We start from the raw sequence: 15,621 nt of genomic DNA, 5'->3' as shown, positions 1-15,621 counted from the left end.
TATAGATATATATATATATATATATATATATATATATGTATACATATATGCTGTTTGGGCATATTTTCTTTCTTATGCAATTCTTATTGAAGTCATTGGCATTATTCGTAAATGCTCTTTTATTTATCTGGATTTTAATTCAGTCTGTAATTCTTTTCTCTTTAGGCAAGCTTTTCGTGAATGAGGAGAAATGGAAAGGAACGTGAATAATTTTTTCTTACTCCTGGAAAGCTAGTCTGAAGAGAAAAAGAAGTATTTTTTATCCAAGTCTTGACAAAAAGATAATATATGAGAATAATGCCTCTGGCCATAACTACTTACCTTGTGTATGAGTGCGCAATAGTTAAACAGAAACTTTAGGACAAATACATAATTCTGTGTATGTTTCGTACCCGCCATCAGCACTTTTAAATATTTCAAAAAGTTCGCTCAACTCTGCCTGGCTTAGGAAATCAGAACAAAAATCTGAAAATATATTACGAAAGACCTTCTGTGCCTAACTGAGCGCTTTAAAACATCATCTAAAAGTTGCCTGCAATATCTTGACTTGGTTTCTTTCACTACTTTGATGTCCGGGTGAAGCACCGCACAAGGTCAATAAGTCAAGAGGGCTTAAAATCCAAAATTCTTTTTAAGGCAAAAGCAGAGGCTACTTACCAGGCAGCCACTATGATAACATTTTTATTCACCTTTAAGTTGCACGCAAGACTGAGTTGAGAGAGGACAACAAATTCAATATTTTTTCCTAAATGCAAAACAAATATCACTGTGGAGCATAATCAAACCTTCGGAATATCAAGTACTTCACACAGATACATAAAAACAAATAACTTAATAAGCCTACGTGATTGACTTGAGTAGTAGAGTTCTAGTTGGCATATATACACAGACATTTGAATATATAATCTGAATAAAAATGTAGAGCTTTGTAGCCTTTCGGAAAGTGGCTCCATGTCATTGACTAAATTAATATAAATTTAATAAAATAACAAATAGGGATAAAATACAGACAAAGAAACATGGAAGTAATATTTTGCCAAGATAGTGAAGGTACTTGACCTTGCCGAAAACAATTTTAAAAACCGTGTTGAAACAACTCACGAGGACTAAAAATACTTAAAAATAAAGACAATAACTCGTTATCAGGCAATGATTTTGACTATTTGAAACCATGCACAGGAAGCAAACAAGAAATATGATCTAACTTATCTGGTATAGGATAACCGTGAAAAGAGACGGGAGAGAATAAATTCACCGGTGTTCAAAATATTTGATATTAAGTATATAGATTAAGAATTAAAAAAATGAAAAATGAATGGGCATATGCAGCGGAAACAAATACTATGATCACCGAGATCTTTTTTATGCTATGAAATATTCCCAATTAGAAAAAACCCACGACGAGTGACCCGTATGTCATTAGGATGAGTTACTTTGTAATTCGGCATCGACAAATGAGAAGAAACGAGAAGCGGAAATGAATGTATTCCACAGTAAGAACATCCAAATTATACAGCAGAACAATGTAGAAGCAAATTAAGATGAGAAACTTTCGACATTGGGAGGGGAAAGATTCAATAAAAAGAGAGCCGAGATGAAGGGAATGAAAACGTCGACGTTCACCGAAAATGGCAACACATCAAAGCCCTCCGCTTCCTTTCGTCGCCATTTTCCGTAAATTATGGGATCTCAAAGTTCCCTTCCACTCTTCATTAGGGGTTATTCTTGGCAAGAAACATACCGAGTCTCTCAAGTCAATTGACGGGATTATGGCCTTTGAGGGTTGACTGACAAAGCTAACAGCTAAAATAGAGCAATTTGAGAATTCTTAGGAAAAGTCAGAGTAATTCGTAAATAACTGTCTTTTTTAAATTCACGTACTTCTGAATACAGCGTTGGCTAGGGAGACCACGTCTGATTTACTTACCTTTTTTAAGGGAAGCTTCAAAAACAATCATTCCCTACATCATAAATACTTGAATAGAAACACCAAAGTCACCACACTCAAAATCTTGACAAAACCAAGCCTTCCAATGTCAAACCCTTGTACTGTATTCCGCATAAGTTACATTTCTAATTACCTCCACCAAGTAGGTTGTGTTTTTCTTTAAGTTTGTTTGTCTGTCTTGTTGGCTTTTTGTCATCATGATTAAACAGCAAGTGACTAAATTTGAAAGGAAATAGGAACATAACTTTAGGGGAGAAGGGACCTTTTTAGGGAGATTGACTGCCCAGCCCTCATGCAAAGATTCGACAACTATGAAAACGAGAGCCTGCCCACCATTACCATACATTTAGGAATGGAATGGAATATAAAATCTAGGCCAAGGGCCATGCACAGGGACCTATGAGGTCATTCAGCGCTGAAGGGGGAAATTGAAAGTTAAAAAGGTTTGAAAGGCGTTACGGGAGGAAAGCCTCACAGTTGCACTACGAAACAAGTGTTAGAAGAGGGAGGAAAGTAAGAAGGAAGAAAGAGAACGGAGGTAAAGTAAAAGGAAAGGGGGTGCAGCTAGAAGCCGAAGAGACGGTGCAAAGATCCTTAAGTAATGCCTACAGTGCATCGCGTGAGGTGAGCTGATGGCACTAACCCTCTACGGGCCCTGTGCTTTTAGGTAACCAAATTGAACCGTTACTTCTGCAAGGAAATCTAGGTGAAGGTGATGTCTCCTTCGCCTGTAAGATTTCGTTCGAATCCCGAAAACTAACTGTCCCTGTTAATTAAAAGTGGAGCAGATAAGAGCTCCCTGAGTATTTAGTTTGACATCCTTACTTAAGCAGTGGATCGTAGATACTGCTGATATTTGACAAAAAGGTATATTTTTCAAAAGTTTGTCATGCCGTTTCTTTGTTCGTCTTCTTTAAAAATTGAAACCGAATTCTCAAGAATTTTTTTAAAGAAGATGAATTCCTTTTGGGGTCATTAGAGGTAGATTCTAACACTGACATATTTTGGTGAAATTTCCTGGACAAAAGACCACTTAAGCTAATGTCTGAAGGATGTAATAACAAATTAAAATTTAGTATGATGAAGATATATTTTGGAAATACTAACGAAGAGTAGATTTTCTAGAGGTAACCTGGCAGCGGTTCTCTTAACAATCTTATAACCTCTGAAGGCAGACTACACTGAGATCTTTAAAATAGAGAGAGAGAGAGAGAGAGAGAGAGAGAGAGAGAGAGAGAGCTCTTTTTTTCAAACAATTTCCATTCCGATGTATAATTACCATAAATATATCCGCAAGACTTTCCATACATCTTGACTAACTCCAGAAATCGATAATAATAAAATTTGAATAGGGCTCTCTCGTTTGTCTGCCACGGGTGAGGGGCGGGGTAAGTAGGCGATTAGGAGGGTAGGGAATACATGAAACACCCACTCGCCTCCTGCAAAACAGTTTATCCGGCCGAACGGCAAATTCCCGAAGTGCACTGAGCGTTCGGCCAGACTCCGCCCCTACAGCCACTGTGGGCGGAGATATCTCACTCTCCTAGCAGACGACGCATTTCGCTTCGCCATACTGTCCTCTTCGTTCTCCTCCGTCATGAGCTTATTTTGTTATGTTTTTATTTTTTATGTTGTGTAAACATGAAATTGTGATATATATCCAAATTTAACGATAGCAATGTGCATACTTTGCTATAAAATCAATATTATTCATATATTTATTGTAATATACTGCTAGCCAAAGTTCGTTTAGCGAAGTGTTTACATTACGATGTGAAAGAATGCTATGACAATTACAAGAGCATATACACATTTCATTGTAATTGAAGCTCAAAATGTGACACTTAATGGTGTTTCCAGATATTATTATATATATTTACCTGACTAATATGAGTAATAGTCAAATGACTAGCACATTTAATAGGAAAGGAGCTTCGTTTCCTAAACCAGAAGTTTTGTTTACATTCGTCAGCTGACGTGTGGCCTAACTTCTGTGGGTGGAGACATCTCACTTTCCTTGCAGACGACAGACGACGCATTTTGCATTTCGCAATGCCATACTGCCCTCTTCATTCTTCTCCCAGTCATTAGCTTATTTTGTTATGTTTTTATTTTTTTTAATTATTTTAGGCTTCTACATGCTGCCATCTGTTGCCTTTGCGTACTACTCATTCGCTATGCTGTTCATTCTTCTCCCAGACATTCGCTGGTTTTAACTTTTTATTATCTTTATTATGTTATTTCAACATGAAATTCGCTGCATACTCCAGAGTTGGTCTTCTGAAAGATATTATTATTCTTTTCACCATTTCTTCATCCACTGTGAAAACTACCTTTATATCTACTAGAACTGCGTATGCACTTCTCACTTATTATTTCTGTGATTTTCAGATTATAGTTTTTTATTTATTAGGACTCATGTAGGTGTCACCTACTTGCATCCATGTGCGTAGAAAGATGCTTATATAATTATCTACAGACATTTATTGTAAACGTGTATATTTTTCTTACAATATATTTTTTGTTTAGTATTCTAGCACTTATTTACCCTCCCACTTGTCTTTTTACTACAAGTCTGCAGTAAGTTAGACTATTGATCTCGCAGCTTCATATTATCAATAGTATTATTTAGCAATAGAAGCTGATGTAAGACATTTTCACAGTATAGACATTTATTTTTTTAAACCCCCTTCATGCCCATGCTTGATGTACATAAAAGTTCATTTATGCACAATGTACTGCAGTGTAGATGACGGAAAGTGATGAGTAGGTTGTAACAAGAGGTAAAGCATGTATGGACTAGAAAGTTATGACAGACTGGCAACAAAAAACAGCAGGCTACTTGAAGCTCCAATTTTGTGCAAGGTTGCCACCCTTTAGAAGTGAATATATCTGAGCAAAAATGAAGGAACACAAACTAAGTACAGAAATTAAGGTCAATGCATCATGAAGTGAAGAGAATTTTTCTGAAGCATGCTATCTGAAAAAGGAAGGTTGAGCCTGCACAATTTTGACATATGCAACTAAAATAATACTACAGAAGTGTAAGCAAGGGTAAAAATTGAGAAAAATCATTAAAATTCCTTTTCATGTGTGACTTTAATAATTTCACTAACATTCTTTTACCGAATTCATCGATGCCTCACACATTTATTTTCCACATTGGCACTGCGCCTTTAGTGCACTTGATAGGCATGATGTCTCAAAACATGGAATGATACAAGAGGTGGCTTTTCAAAACATTGGTAAAAAAATAGGATTGCTTTCCCTTACGTGAACCATTATCTTTCTTTAAGCAATTCTTTGGCAAGATATAGTATACAATACATTGGAGCTTGTGGTTTTTGTCGTCATACTGTGCTGGAAAATGCCTTTCTTAACCTACATTCCATAGGATTTGAACATCTACCCCTTTGAGTTTTGCTCCCTTTACAGCCTAACCCAGTGTCAATCATTTTCCCCCGATTCTTTTATCAAGCTTATTAGTGGGATTCTGAATATTGTAACATATGTTTGAGTCTACAAATGCAGCATTAACTATTAGGTGCCAAATGGGTTGGTACCATCTCTTCCTCTTTCTTTTGTAAGGATATGTTGAGCAAACTTGAAACTTATCAACTAGCCAACCCCCCCACCCCCCTTCATATTATATTCTACATGAACACAGGGTTGGTCAGTTTCGGTCTCCCTTCTTTGACTGAATTTTCACTTTCTATGATCTCATAAAAGAAAAGAACAAAATTCCTAGGGTTAGGCTACACCAAGAGTTAAAGGGAAAAATCAAAAGGGCAAAGTCAGCTGACTGATAAAAACAAAACAACATCATAAAGTATTTTTGCCATTAGTAAATTCAATATTGTGGTTTATTATTAAATGTGATGTTTACTCTATTGTAAAACAAAAATAGAAGTTAGGTCACACGTCAGCTGACGAATGTAAACAAAACTTCGCGTTTATGAAACGAAGCTCCTTTCCTATTAAATGTGCTAGTCATTTGACTATTACTCATATTAATCATGTAAATATATATAATAATATCTGGAAACACCATTACCTGTCACATTTTGAGCTTCAATTACGATTAAATGTGTATATATTCATGTAATTGTCATTGCATCCGTTCACATCGAAATGTAAAACTTTCGCTAAACGAACTTTGGCTAGCAGCATTTACAATAAATTTATGAATAATATTGATTTATATAGCAAAGTATGCACACTGCTACCGTAAAATATGGATATATATATATATCACAATTTCATGTTTACACAATATAGAAATAAGAAAAGCATTACAAAATAAGCTAATGACGGAGGAGAACGAAGAGGGCAGTATGGCGGAGCGAAATACGTTGTCTGCTAGGAGAGTGAGATATCTCTGCCCCACAGTGGCTGTAGGGGCGGAGTCTGGCCCATTGCTCAGTGCACTTCGGGAATATGTGTCCGGGCAGAGTGGAGGCGGGGTAGGTAGGGAATCAGGAGGGTAGGGAATACCAGAATCATCCACCCTCCTCCTGCAAACCTGTTTGTCTGCCCCGGGTGGGGTGGGGTAAGTAGGGGGTCAGGAGGATAGAGGAGGCATGACAGATACACCCTCCTGGCCCATGAAGAGTAGAGTGCTCCACCTCGCTAGTTTATATATATATATATATATATAATATATATATATATATATATATATTATATATATATATATACATACATACATACATACATACATACATACATATATATATATATATATTATATATATATATATATATGTGTGTGTGTGTGTGTGTATTCATACTTATAACTGCTCAAATGTGGATGAAATTAATGTAAAGTAAAACTTCCACAACAACAATAGCCACTTCATCCACCTACACAGAAGATGCATTAGCTGCAAGATCAATCAGCCGGCAATATCGTATGGAAGAAATAAAATTCCATATCACACACGCGACATTAATATTATGTTTTCAGATTTCCAAATTTTTATTTTTAGTCCCTAAAACTTCTTTTCTAACGCAAAGTATCTTGAAATTAAAATAACTGGGATAATTATGTAACTGTTATCGATTTTCAGGATTCAATTGGTTCTTCGGATTAACGATCAATAAAGAACGATGAATAAAATTCTTCCAGCGATCTGTTGAGCAAGAGTCTGTGCTAGTTTATTAGTCGTAATTTAAAACCACAGTTCTGTATGGTAAAATAAAAATGGAAGAAAAGATACGTTAAGATAAAATAAAACAGGGTTAGGAACAGAAAATCGTAATTCTTCGTCCTCAAAGTTCATTTGCAATTTACCTGAAGGCACAAATCAAGTGGCTCAGAACTGAATGCTTATTTGACAAAAACGCTTCTTGAGTGGCTCATTCGGTAAAAATACGGGATGGGCTTATTATAAGAAACTGGTTTCCCTTATTCATGCAGTCTCTAAATCTTACAGCCCATGACTTCATCTCATTCTAAAAATATCCTAAATCTTTAACTCCAGTTCGTGCGTGTCGTTGGAATCAAAACTAGTTTTCTCGATATTCAGCGGAGTGCTGTAATTTACTGGGCTTTCCTTTCATTAGTATCTCGTTTAATAACATGCCCTGGTACGCAGCATTATTGACTATTCCAGGTCATACAGTGTAGGCACGAAAAGACGTGAAACATTTTCTTCTTCTTCTTCCTCTGAGAGAGAGAGAGAGAGAGAGGAGAGAGAGAGAGAGAGAGAGAGAGAGAGAATGTTGGTTGGGCAAGTTCAAAAGTTTATTCCAGGTTTTGTTTGTTTGTGTGGTGTTTTAACGTTGTATAGAATCAGTGGTTATTCAACAACGGGACCAACAGCTTTACGTGACTTCTGAACCACGTCGAGATTGAACTTCTCTCACCAGAAATACACATCTCTCACACCTCAATGGAATGCCCGAGAATCGAACCCGCAGCCAACGAGGTGGTGAGTCAACACCATACCGACCACGCCACCAAGGCACTGTTATTCCAGGTCTCATACCCTTTAATACCCTACTACACCTACAGGCTGCCCAAAGGGTAGGGCCCGTGCTGTAATAAGGCCAATTTAATGTACTATATATAAAGACCCGTAATATTACGGGCTTATTCAAATTTACAGTTCGCTTTCAGTGGTAATGAAGCCATAATTCAAGGGATGAGCATCGTCATTTACACTGGAGCGTCATATCTGTGAAATATCTTCGGAATTATATCATCTGAAATGTTTAATAATTGCCATTTTCCTTGCGAAGGGGGTAATTTAACCTATAATAACACCTCTAAAGTCTTAATGCTTTTAACAGAATGTTTTTCTTCAGTATACTACTTTTGAATTGCCAATTAACTTCATACTTTATATCATAAAAGCACAACTTTCAATATTTCAAAGAGGAATTGTGGAAGAAGAGAGCCTGTTAAGGTTCTGGAACTGAAGCCAAAATTAAATTACACTGTGCAGATTAATTTCCTAATTTAAGATTGCATAATAACAGCAAACTAATGCATTGCAGTAACATAAAATTCCAGTGATTGTACCTCCTTACTTAATGTAAACAAAAGACAAACCTGATATAGTTAGGATGGATTTCGGAACTTCTGAGAACCATACGTTGTACATGAACATGGCATTACATAATGTTTACATGAACATGGCATTACATAATGTTAACTTCACACGGTTATTTAAGTAACTTTATGTCAAGGCAAGCAATCTGATATGAAGAGTGGTCATTGCAATATCAACATGAAGGTGTAAGTCTGTATGTATAATATAAATCACGACAAAGAAACAACATGCAATCACGACAAAGGCATGCCAAAATTACATGCAAAGTAAATATGAAGCACTCTTAATGAAGTTGCACAACAAATGATGTGAGCAGTACATGCAAATTTAAGACAAACAAAGGCGTTGATACGAAACACACAAAGAGAACGACTTCCCCACTAACACACATATCTGGATTCCTTCACCTTTAGAACAGGTGCAACGTACGACCAACACCTGTGCACTGTACTACACATATATCAACACACTCCAGAGGAACCACACCTGTTCTTCCTTCCTTTGACTTCTTTCCCAGGTGTACCGTAGTAATGGTGAACCGTAACCAGGGTTTTCTAGGCCGCCCATTCTTCTCCATGGGTCTACTACCGCCCATAGCTCGTGGGCGGAGGTCTCGGATTTCATTGCATCTTCGCTCTACTACAATGTTTACACCATCATCTTGGAATCTCTTCCAATATTCTCGTGTTAAGTCGAAAAGGCGTTCACCTTCTAAACCAGGTGGTTCTACGAAGTTTCTCTTTTCCAGTGACTAAGCATTGCTATGGGTCAATTCCAAGTATTTCAAGTTACTTCATGATGTAATGACATGGTGGGACAACGTTAAATATATTCAGGTTATATACCTTTCAATATGATAAACTGAAAAATACTATCATTCATGATTTGTCGGGTATAAATACAGAATATAGTTCAATTCGGGAAACCAAAATAACAGACTCAAATTGTTCTTTGGAAATAAACCGTGGAAAATTAATAAGGAAATCTTCTTCTTCCGACCTTATTAGTCCCACTGTATAGCAGGGTCGGTCGCCCGAGTCAACTTTCATCATCTATTTCTATTCCTTGCATCATCTTCCCGCAGTCCCACCTCACCCATATCCCTCCTCACCACATCCATCCATCTGATCCTCTGAAGCCCAACACTCCTCCTCCCCATCACTGCGTTCTTAGCTCTATTGATTGGTTTCATAAAAGGAATCGGGAAATGTTATCAGGAACCAGAACAGCTTTTTGCTGACGATGCGCAAAAAAGTTACACTTTCATACTCCCCATTTCTATTTCCTATGATAAGTCCCTGCTGTGAATTCACATCATATTTATCTTCTTTTGCTCATCTACTCGTACGCTTATTAAGCGTAACAGTTCGACATGTCGATATCATCTAAATAAGCTAGTGTTTAAACTACATACCTACCAAAGTACACACAATGAAACAAATAAAGTCCTTTACAATTAGATTAAATGTATACAGTATATAGGGTATGTGGTAAGTGTTACTTGTCGCAATTTAATCAAATACCCATTACGTTTGTTAGCATTGCTGAATCACATTTATAGAGATAAACCGTTCATTATTTTGTGTCATAGTTTTAAACACATGTTTTTGAAGATTTTTAAATAAATGAAATGGAATCGAAGCTACAATGGCTCCGGTTATTTAAGATTATGGGTTCACAGAAGTTTGGCTGTTGTTTCTGTTGCGTTAGATTTCTCTAACACAACAGAGACAAGAGCCAAACTTCGGTGAACATATACTTTTAAATAACCGGAGCCATTGTAGCTTCGATTACATAACTTTTATTTAAAAACCTTCAAAAACATGTGTTCAAAACTATGACAAAATAATTACCAGTTTATCTCTATAAAAGCGATTCAGCAAAGCTAACAAACGTAATTAAAATACAGTGATTCTGACACTGCAATCTATTCCTAAATCAGTTATAATCACTCCATTTTATTTTTGCAGATTGCAAAAGAGCAAAGTTGCACGTGAGTGCAGGTATGCAAGGAAATTTTTAAATAATCGAGTATCATTTGAAATCGTTATCACAAAGCGCAGTATCTCCGCGTTAGGAGGTGAGTAAACAGTAATATATGAATACTGTAGTATGTACAATATGTACATAAGTATTTTCTCATTGTATTAAATATTTATAGTTCAATACAGGTTTAATCCCATAAAAACCATTTATCTACAAGTTACACCGAAACAGACATAAAAAAACCAAGAAAAAACAATAACAATTATTGTAACTCATTACGCCACCAAAAAGGAAAACACCCGAGTAAGTTACGACACCGAACACGTATAGTCACTCATATAAGTTTATGGATGTCTCCGGGCATAAAGCTGAATTCCATCCAACTCCTTTCTGGACAACGGGTCTGTATAGTGACGTAAAACGGGCACGCATCGAAACTTTCCACAGCAGAGTTAGGTAGTTGAACAATTGGCCAGTTTCGCACTCCCAGACACCTGTCATCCAGAAAGGGGTGACATGGAAATCTCTCTCAAACACCCGGACGTCCATGAACTTAATGAGTGGTAGTACATATCCAGTGAAGTGTTACGTAATATAGACATGCGCGCGCACACATACACTTACGCACACACATTATATGCACACACACACACTATATATATATATATATATATATATATATATATATATATATATGCACACACACACACATGTCTCCCTGGTTCTTTCTTACAAAATGTTATCCTATGTTCACCTTATGTTGAATCAATCTATGAATCCGGTATATTCAGTTAATGAATAATTATTTGGAAACATTTTCCTTGCTAAATTCATATATTCACCAAAAGATTCTCTGATATTGCTTCTAACAGCACATTAAATTACCGCACCTATCATTGAGCATGTAATTCAACTATTAATGCAATTTTACAGAAGCTACTGGAGTAATAAATGGAAACATTTTCAAGCATGCAAAAAAAAAAAAACCCTAAATGTTTAAAATAATTTTTGTGAAAGTTCTCTGGATGTTATTCCAAACTGTCATGCCTGGAAGTTGAGTTCTGAAACATCCAAACGAAGCTGGAACGAATGAGGAAGCCCTAGATATAAGGACTGAAACGGGCGTAGCCTAATTGGCCTTCGGGTGAACCAAATTTAACTTCCTCAAAATATAGGTGACATTCATAACAACGCACGTGTAAATAAAAAAAAAAATAAAAACCTAATCGAAAAGGACTCAGAAAAGAGAACTATGAAAAGACTGAAAACTTCCGAAGAACAGAGCTACAATTATAAAAATATAATAACGTCAAATGTCCGATGAAACCATCTGGCGAAATGAAAAAACGGCTCCAGAACAAAAGGAAAAATCGCAAGCAGTGCCATCACATACACCAGACGGAGCATCTAAATAAACTACAAAATAGAATAAAATATAAGATTTAGGCCAAAAGCCAAGGGCTGGGACCTATGAGGTCCTTTAGCGGTGAGAGGGAAATTAGCAGTAAGAAGGTTTGAAAGGTGTAACAGGAGGAAAACCTCGCAGTTGCACTATGATAAAATTGTATGACTCCGACAAAGAACAGGTACCATTATTCGAAACAGGAAATAAAAGACAGCAGAGAACTTGGAGAAAGTGTCTCTGTGAATAACCTAAGAAAGCAAGCTTCAATTTGACCTTTGCATTTACCTTCAAGGATTAAGTGTAACGGCTCAAGTGAAATAAAGAAACATATAAAACTTAATATATTAGGTAAGGAGAGGATGAAGCAAACATTAATATTCAATGGAACGTAGAAGATAAACCAACCAGCGGCCTCATCAAGAGTTGAAAAAAAACATAGGTCTGTAATTACGATCTCTATTACTAAGCCAAATTAGCGAAGTTCAAGTCAATCAAGCTGCTACGAAACTACAATTATCTTTACCGTGTATTGCAATTATGAGTTCTTAATATTTCTAAAAAATGACAGAGTACTTATCCCTACTTGAGCTTCTGTCTTTAGGTTAAGATTTCGTAAGTTAAACACGGAAGTAATACACACAGGAAATAAGCCATACCATGTGGACGCGCTGTTCTATAACGGAAATACGTCCTGATAGTGATCTCTACAAGTTTTAGTTATTTTTCTAAACTTTAATTTATATAAAAATTCTTAATTTCATAACACCAGTTAAAGAATTGTTAATCAGCAATTGTATGGCACAACCTACATACATAAACGATTGAATAAGGATTTGAAGAAAAAAATTAATGTACAGGGGTCCCAAGCCATAAGGTTCCTCAGAAATGCGCAAGATAACACTTCCTCCTATAAATCAAGCTTATATAATCACACAACGAACGTAACTATAGAAAACGCAAGTGGAAAAGTTTATTAGACGCAAAGTTTTACGAAGTATTTCAAAACGAGCCCAGCATTCAACCGATAGTCAATTAGGGATAAAACAATTTTGATTGTAATATATGTGCAGTATTTGTTTACTTCATTTTTTGTATACTTAAAGCTGAAAATAATGATCAATTCATAACCCCAAATATTTTTTCATAGGACTATTTCATATGAAATATAGTCTGCTTATGACGTCAAGCGTGGGCGTGAAATTCCAGCTGGAGTCAGTCTTAGATTAGATAGGCAACAGGCGAACACGCAGCCTTTATCTCCTCGATCATCGATCGTTAACACGCAAAAGACCAATGTTTCTGAAACCAAGATTACACAACAGCTTCGAGCCATCAATGTAAGACAACAGATCACTGTGGTTGGTCGCATAAATTACTTGGACAAATGCCGTTGCATTTAAAAGTATCTACTCCCAGTTAATGTTAAAACATTCCGCAACAGATAGCCTAATTTACATCAACATATTCCAATAAAGAAGCCAAAACTGACGAAGGAATATTGCTGTCAAAGTACGCTGGGATTTGCTTTGTAGTACTATTAAGATCAAGAGGAATTTCGAAAGAAGTTATCTTTTGTGATGGAAAAACCTTTCCATAGTACGAGCATGGTAGACAGTTTTCATTCTCGGCTTCCTACAAATACAAAGGTAAGTTAAGCTTCATCTTGAATAACTTTAACCATGCCAAAAAATTATTAAAGAATAATAAAACAGGAGCCAAAAGTGAAAATACTTCGTAACGGCAGTCAGGTAAGATGACTGTGAAATTTATCTCACGCATCCTGGTTACTCTTGAAACTCTTAAAGCGCTTGCATTATCGCTGTGACGTAGAGTAACTCAAAATATAGCTTTTATAAATTCATGAAATAACTTGGTACATATTTCACACTTTTCAAACAGTTTTACATTGCTATAACTGCAGCCCTTTGGGATGGATGGCTTGCGGTCTGGGGAGTTAACAGAAATCAACTAACTGGTAATCAGCTCCAGCTACGTTGAAATACAGAAAGACATTTTGGTTCCATCACTGAGGGCGGTGCGGACCGATACCGAGCCAATTTGTGTCAAAAGACAGGTTCGAGATGGTTTCAAGAACATCCAGGTTTTATCAGGAATGAATGATCAGCAAAACCTCCCTATCTGAGCCCACTTGAAAACTCTGGGGCTACATGACTGAGAAATGGAATGGTAAGTCAAATTAAAACTACAGAAACCTTCATTAGACACGCAAATTCTATATAGGAATCGTTTGGGCCTAAGGGTCATGATCTCAATACATGAGAAAACCTTTTAAGTTCCGTGGCAACAATGATGGGTGCAGCAATAGCGAAGACGGTATATAATTTAAAACTGAGAGAGAGAGAGAGAGAGAGAGAGAGAGAGAGAGAGAGAGAGAGAGAGAGAGAGAGAGAGAGAGAGAGAGAGAGAGAATATAACTGCCATGCATTTGTATACATCAGTTACTTTTTCTCTTAAAAATATACTTTTTGGATGCTAATGCTTTAGATGAAAACTTTGGAATTACAGAAATCATAACAATTTACGAAAACAATATTAGCTTTCATAAGTAGGCATCTCCTATGCTTCTAATATTCTTTAGTAACATAACTTGGTTTTCGTTCGATGATTACCATTGACATACAATATATGGAAAGAAAGTTTTGGGGAAAGATCGCGTTCTTGTTTATATGATTTTTTATTCTTTTCATCTAGTAACATATTTACTATTCAAATCTGGAATAAATTTATTTTGTCTGTCAGGCAATGAATGCTCAAAATTATGAGGAAAATAAATATATACAAAATCCTGGGCACCTGCAATTAGCACTTGCCTTCTGCTCTATGTAGCGCGGTCACCAACGAGATGAGTGGCCAGTTAGTGCTACATCTAGCGTCTATCGAGAGCTTATCCGAAAGATTCCGTTAAAGATGTCGGAAATTTAAATATGAATTGACTGGAGGCCCACTGACACTTTCCTCACCTGCGGAAAAACTCGAGCATAAATCCCATGCAAAGACGAAGCGATATGGATAAACTCATTTAAAACATCTCATGCCTTTATTGACCAGCCATGAATTATATGATTTTTAAAATGACATCGAGAAAGGATATGCCCTCTGCAACCTACCGCTCTTCTGAATAAAAACGAACGAGGAAAACGCATAAACGCACACATGCACACTCAAACGCACACGCGCGCGCACATACAAATTATACACCACACACACACACACACACATATATATATATATATATATATATATATATCATATCTATATCTATATATATATATATATATATATATATTATATATATAAATATGTATATATGAAGAGAATAGGAGAGCGGTGGTTCGTATCAAGCCTCACAGGCTGTCATTCATGGAACTATGATAGAGACATTTTGCAATAGCAAGAATGAATTCGAACGGATTACTCCGCTCACCGCCTACAATGCAGCTTCATCACCGCTTAACTAACGGCAATCACAAACCCAATTTGCTAAAACTCCATATAATAGAACAACAACTGAACCCTGGTAAAAAAAAAAAACAATAAAAAGTTTAAAAAGATTAAATAAAAACCAAAAGAAGCATAACAATAACTATAAAAAAAACTAAAAATAAATTAGGATTAAAATCAATAAAAAAAACCAAGTGTAACAAAAGTAAATAATAAAAAATAAATAATTCAAACAAATAAATAAAAACAAACAGACACGACCTC

General features: G+C 36.2%; 1 protein-coding gene across 1 annotated transcript in view; it reads right to left on the bottom strand.

Annotated features, from left to right (window-relative positions):
• LOC135198224 (uncharacterized) overlaps positions 1 to 15,621 on the bottom strand; it is a 1,334,440-nt gene that overhangs the window by 431,900 nt on the left and 886,919 nt on the right. The gene's annotated exons all lie outside the window — the stretch shown is intronic.

The sequence above is a fragment of the Macrobrachium nipponense genome, chromosome 22 (genome assembly GCF_015104395.2).
Source record: "Macrobrachium nipponense isolate FS-2020 chromosome 22, ASM1510439v2, whole genome shotgun sequence".
NCBI classification, from domain to species: Eukaryota; Metazoa; Arthropoda; class Malacostraca; order Decapoda; family Palaemonidae; genus Macrobrachium; species Macrobrachium nipponense.
This window is presented reverse-complemented; position numbering and strand designations above follow the sequence as displayed.